The 5,955-nt window shown below is 41.8% G+C and overlaps 1 long non-coding RNA gene across 1 annotated transcript; it reads left to right on the plus strand.

Annotated features, from left to right (window-relative positions):
- Positions 1–575: 575 nt before the first annotated feature.
- LOC125946545 (uncharacterized) lies at positions 576–2,483 on the plus strand. Its single transcript, XR_007467653.1, has 3 exons — positions 576–841; positions 1,373–1,475; positions 2,169–2,483. It is a non-coding gene; the product is annotated as an uncharacterized LOC125946545 (long non-coding RNA).
- Positions 2,484–5,955: the final 3,472 nt, after the last annotated feature.

Consider the following 5,955-nt stretch of genomic DNA (forward strand, 5'->3'; position numbering starts at 1 on the left):
ACTGCTAGGAGCAGTACCAGCTTTGAAAAAAAAGGTTTGCACAGTTATACATGCTGAAGATGCATCGTGCAGCACTGTTAGCATCTGTCCTAGCTGTCAAAATGTTCATGACTCCTATCTTGTTTTATTTCAGTGCTTTCAGACATTTACGTAATAATGAGAGACGTGAAGACTGTAAAACATCAAAATGAAAGGTTGCTAGCAGCTCTTAGTATTCCGAATGAAAATGGTGAAATGGGAGTGGCCAATTGCAACCTGCCCTTGGGGGACATGGAAAATCTGGCTACCTTGGAGTCCAGGCTGAGCTCTGATCCTGCCCTTCGAACTCACCTTGTAAGGTTTATAAAATTACAGTACGTGGTAATTTCTATAAATAACTTGTGTTGGGTAAAGCTAATGCTTTTCAATGCATGATGAAGTGTCCGCATTATTATATCTACTATTTCTGGCTTTACGTTTTTTGATGTATACGTAATAGTCTCTAGTTATTTTTATAATATGGCTGTTTACACTTTTTTTCTGATTTAATGTGTGCAAATTGCTGTAATAACAATATCTTGAAAGCATGCTTGTTTAGTGTGATTTGCTGTTCAGTCTTACGGTTTATGGGGCTTTCATTCCTGCCTTAGTACATTTATTGAATAGCCATGTTCCATGTATGGGTGCTTTTTTTAAATCCAGATACGACGACTCTCACTCATTGGGCGCCGGGATTTAAGAAGCCTCACTGCAGGCATTCTGCGCGCTGTCTTCACAGACGACTTGGGAGCGAAGTTCAGCACACTAGGCCAGCGGCAAAAAAAGAGCCTAAGAGACTTGCATGTGTACAGTGTCATTGAAGGTAAGGTTACAGAGCTGCTGTTTGTCTGCATCAGTGTAGTGACTTACTCTCAAAATATGCGGTGTTTGGAATTTTTTTTAAATTGTGGACAAATTTTATTCATAGAAAAAAAAATGTCCATGCGACTATAACTATAGCCGGGTGAATGACATTTCTCTCTTTCATGAACCTTCCTCCACCTTGCAGTCTACTGCAGAACAGATTTGTCACAAAATTTTATTTAGTGTATATCTAGTAAAAACCACCTTTAGCTTACTAGGCGAGCTTTGTGGGCCCCAAAGAAAATTCCGCAGCAATGTGCAGTGGTACCAACGAAAGAAGTGGAGTGGGTGCATGGCCTTGGTGGTTGATTGGATTGGAGTAGTTATCCCTTCAGCTGCTACATGCATGTATTTTCATCTTGTCAATAAACCGATACCTTAGTAACGATATGTAATTTCAGAAGTGTCAGTAGCAGGTAATGGGTTGAATGTCAGTTGGAAAGCTGATATTGTGTGCTATTTGCATTGTCTAAGTGGTTTGGTATTTCAGAGGCGATTCGAAGTGATCCTATGAGTGCAAATGCAACAACCCATGCCATTCGTCAAGCAGCAGCTGCCTGGCTGAAAAATTGCAGTCTGCGAGCAGCTAAGAGGTCAGCATGTTACATTAAGCTCGTTAAGTTATTTTTTTATACAGAAATATTCTTATGTTATCACCTAGGTAATGTAGCCATTTACATCACGTTAAACTTGGCTGTTGGTTCTATATAGGAGTCATTGCAGTGCACAATGTAAGATTAATACTTTGTCTTTCTAAAATGTGTTTATGCCAACTGTCAGCAGCGATGTAATTTCCAAGAACCATATATGCATGCTGTTTCCACACCATGCATTACTGTGGTCATAGGGAAGTATACTTTCTGATAGGTTATAATTTAGACCATTAAATTTTGGGAACCTAAAGTAGAGTCTAGAATGCAATTATTGCAGTTACAATTGACGTTCAGGACTGCTTGTTTACGGGATGCAACGTAGTGGTAATGGATGGATGATGGATGTAAAACTTTAATGAACGTCCTGAGGTACGCGACTCAGCGCGCAGCGGGCCGCTCCCACGTTGGGACAGTCAGGCCATGCCCGACCGCCGCATCGTGGGCCCTCTGGACAGCCCATAGTTGCGCCCCGGCATCGGGGCTCTTGATAGCGGAGAGCCACTTGTCCTCATTTATTTGTTCCGTGCCTCGTAACGAGGGGCAACGCCAGAGCATATGGTCTAAGCTAGCGAAGTCATTGCAGTGCCTGCAAGAACGTAGTGGTAAGCTATAATAATTATTCTTTATTTCCAGGCACCAAAAGAACGTAGCGCATACTTTGGTGGAACATGCATAGAAGTTTCAAATTATAGAGTGAGTTATACAAATATTCTACCACCATTCTTATGCCGCCAAGTTATTGATGGTCTTGCTTCACTTCTCATATATATTTTTTCACCCCTAAGTGATGGTGCTTGTTTTTGTTGTATATTTGTTCTTATGCCATTGTGCATGCATTCTTGTGACAGCCACTTGAAACCTGGCAGAAAACAAGCTGCTGTGCATCCTTAGTGCTAACTGTGGTCATAAAAAAATTTCAGTTTCACAACTGCTATGGTTAACACGCACATCACCCTTGTGGTGGTTAAAGTGGTGTGTGCATTAGAGAACCTGTACTGTTCTATACCCTTGAAAGCTGTCAATGGGGCAAGGCCTTTTTCTGTTTATCTAGCGTCATTGCAAGTTTTTCTGCAGTATGTCAAACGCCGGTTGCATTTGTACTTAAAGTATTTAGTCTCTCTTTACTGGTTTTGAGTGCTCTAGATGAACCTGCCTTTTTCTTTTTTACTGATACAGGTCAACAGGCTTCAGAAGACACTGGGACTGCCACCATATATTCTAGTCACTTTACATAGTTGGAAAAAATAAATTTTTTATGTTGCTGATTTTTCTGTGTCTTGGACATTTTTTTTAATAAAAGGCTGCCTATGAACGAGCAACAATGCAATATTTTGAAAAGGCAGCTGCATATTTCCTACAAAATCTGAGACATGTCGCCGGTTCCATGAAAAGCATACATATACCAGCAATCTGAATTAGTAGACAACAAGCAAATTATTAGCAAATTTTTGCAGATATTTCCTTGGGAAAGCAAAATAAGCCTTCATACGTAAGTTCTACACGTAGTCTAACGAACAGCTTGCCAAGACTTCCCCAAGACGAATACGGAGGGAGCATTAGCTTGGCTTCAGGAGTGCTTGTGGAGTTCTAAGGCTATTGCTCAGCTTGTACAAGCCGGATTGTAGACAACCTCTTGGCTTGAATAAGCCCAAATGTAGACGTCTTCTAGATGGGTTTGTGCTACCTGGGTAGTTAGTTAAGTAAGTTAAGTATTTATAACCTCGTCGGAATAGTTATGTTTGGTTTGATTTATTAGGTATTGTTTAGGTTAGCTAACTTAGTTATTACAAGTTTAGTGGGTAATTACGTACTTAGTTTAAATATTATATTTGTTGTAAGTTAGGTTACTTAAGTCATATCATAAGAAGCCAACAAAGACAACGATGACAGCATATGGGGAAAATACTTGTACTTATAATTAAAGAAATTATACATTATTGGAAGATGAAAGTGGATGAAAAAAAAAGTTGCCCTGAACAAAGAAGATCACGTACACGTGACGCCTCCGGCAGAAACGCTGTTCCACATACGCCGCAAAGGCTGTGAGTGGTGGCGCTGGCTAACACTCCCAGGCTTAATTCTAGCAGATAAGCATAAAAACCTCAGAAGGTGGGTGGGGAAACGGCGCCGCGGTCGCTCACTCGGTACGAACATCGCACGCGGAATGCGAAGGCGTGGGTTCGTGCTCCACCTGCTTCCGGGTTTTTTTCTTTTTTTTTAGGGCAAGGTACAAAAACCTGCACAACAGCGGAGTGACGGGATTCCTGCCCCTTTCTATGACAATCAGTTACCGCGAACGCAACAAAAAAAACTGATTAGTTCTGTTATTTCAGTTAGATAATTATTAAGCTTGGTCGCCTATGAGTTCGACAATTAGCTTTTTTTTTTTGCAAGTGTAAGTGATTTATTTTTCTTCACATAAATATAATTATACAGGTATCTGGACCGATAGCCAGGAAAGGCTAGCTTCAGTTCAGTCAGCTTTGTTAGGTTCGGTATTATTTAGTTCATTTAAGTTCTGGATACTTTAGTTAGTTATATATATCGCCAGTTTATTTAGCTTTGTTCCTTATTACTTATGGAATTCGTTTAGTACACAAATAACATTAGTTATGTACCCTTGCAATTTGTCCGACGCGCAGGCACGCAACAAGTGTTAGGCATTTTCGCTATCACGAAGCATGCTGTCACTAAACGGAAATAGGTGTGCAGTGCATAAACTGAAGAGCAACGTAGATTTTTTAGGCGTAATTACATAAACGTGCGACGTGAACTTGCTCTGCATAGTCGGTTTCTAAAGATGGGGCAGTACCAAGTGCGCAATTTGAATTATAAGTGAAGCCACTCTTGCAAAGCTGGTGAACCTGGAAATGAAATAAGGCGTTGTAGTCGTTTCGAAATTGTCCGCGTTTCAGTTCTTTACCACTGTACAGAAACAAGGCGGCGATTAGCACGTTGTGCCGACAACGTTCACACGCCGATACTTCCAGTCGACCCTTGCGCTAAAACGGGCGTACGCCCGTTTTAGGTCCTCCGGGTGAATGGTTTCAGGTCCTCCGGGTGAATGGATGTTACGAGCGTCCCCTTTGTAACGGGGTGGTGTGTTGCGCCCACAAGCTCTTGTTCTTATTTTGTCTAATGTCCCACCCAAGTTTTAAAAAAAAACACAGCATCAAACTTTATGAACTACTATTGGGAACTCTGTTTTTGTACGCCTCCGTTGTTTGGGGTTCCCCTACTTTTCTGCCACCAAACCTGCAATCGCCTTTTACTAATCTCTACTGCGGACATCTTGCTATCACTGAACCCAAGGGCTTCAAGGAGGCCAGAGGAGCCTAAACCGATAGCTGGGGAGATATCTTCACATTCTAATAAAACATGTTCCATCTTTTCCCCAGCTTTTCCGCAGCAAGCACATGCGTCTTCATCCTGGGTGTACCTCGCTTCATAACTACGCGTTCTAAGGCCTCCTGATCTCGCTTCGAAAAGTAAAGAGCTTCCCTTTCATTTATCATAAATTGTTTATTTCCTGATTTCGTTTTTACCTCCTACGTAGTTACTCATGGCAGGTTTATTCAACATTGCCGCCACCCATGAGATCGTCTCAGCCTCTCTGACTTAGCGTCTGACGTTCTTTGTTGCCACGTTGCTTACTATGCCGGTCACATACTTGCTGGTAAGCTTCCTAGTTCCTTCCCTGCACTGTGAGTCGAACGTTTTTCGCGTACAAATAATTTAACACCCCCTGTCGTAACCTATTTGCTTTCTTTCATATTCCTCGGTCATTCTTCGAAATCAATTTCACTCTGAGCTTCCCTCAGCTCAAAACTTTTCCAGCCCATATCAACCAGTACAGCTCCATTTCTAGCCTTCCCGTGAGCGCCCAATGCGAGACGTCCCACTGACCTTTGGTTGCCATCGAGTCCTGATTGTACCCCTCACTTCAAGCAAACAACCACATTTCCAACAACCACATTTCCAAATGCAAGTCCTGGAACCATAACACCTTTCCGCATACCCTGGTGTACCTCGTACCTATTGTATCGCCATGTTTCATTATGGCCACGTTTCTCTTCCCCTGTGCTATTGTTCTTTCTTCCCGAGTTTTCATATATCTAGTGCCTTCGTTTATTCGTACACCAAGGTATTTGTATTCTTTTACCCGGTGTAATTCCTGGCCCTGTATATTGACACTGTATTTTCACTGTTTTCATTGAATACCATAAAACGTGATTTTTAACGCTAAATTTCAACCCTAAATTCTTACCTTCCTGTCCACAGACATTAGCCCGACGTTGCATATCACTTTGCAAATGAGCAAACAACACAATGTCGTCGACATAAAACAACCCTGGAAGCTGCTGCTCCAGTATTGTGCCCGCCCGTTTGTAAGAGAGATTAAACCCGATATTTATTCCTT

Source organism: Dermacentor silvarum, chromosome 7, assembly GCF_013339745.2.
Source record: "Dermacentor silvarum isolate Dsil-2018 chromosome 7, BIME_Dsil_1.4, whole genome shotgun sequence".
NCBI lineage: Eukaryota > Metazoa > Arthropoda > Arachnida > Ixodida > Ixodidae > Dermacentor > Dermacentor silvarum.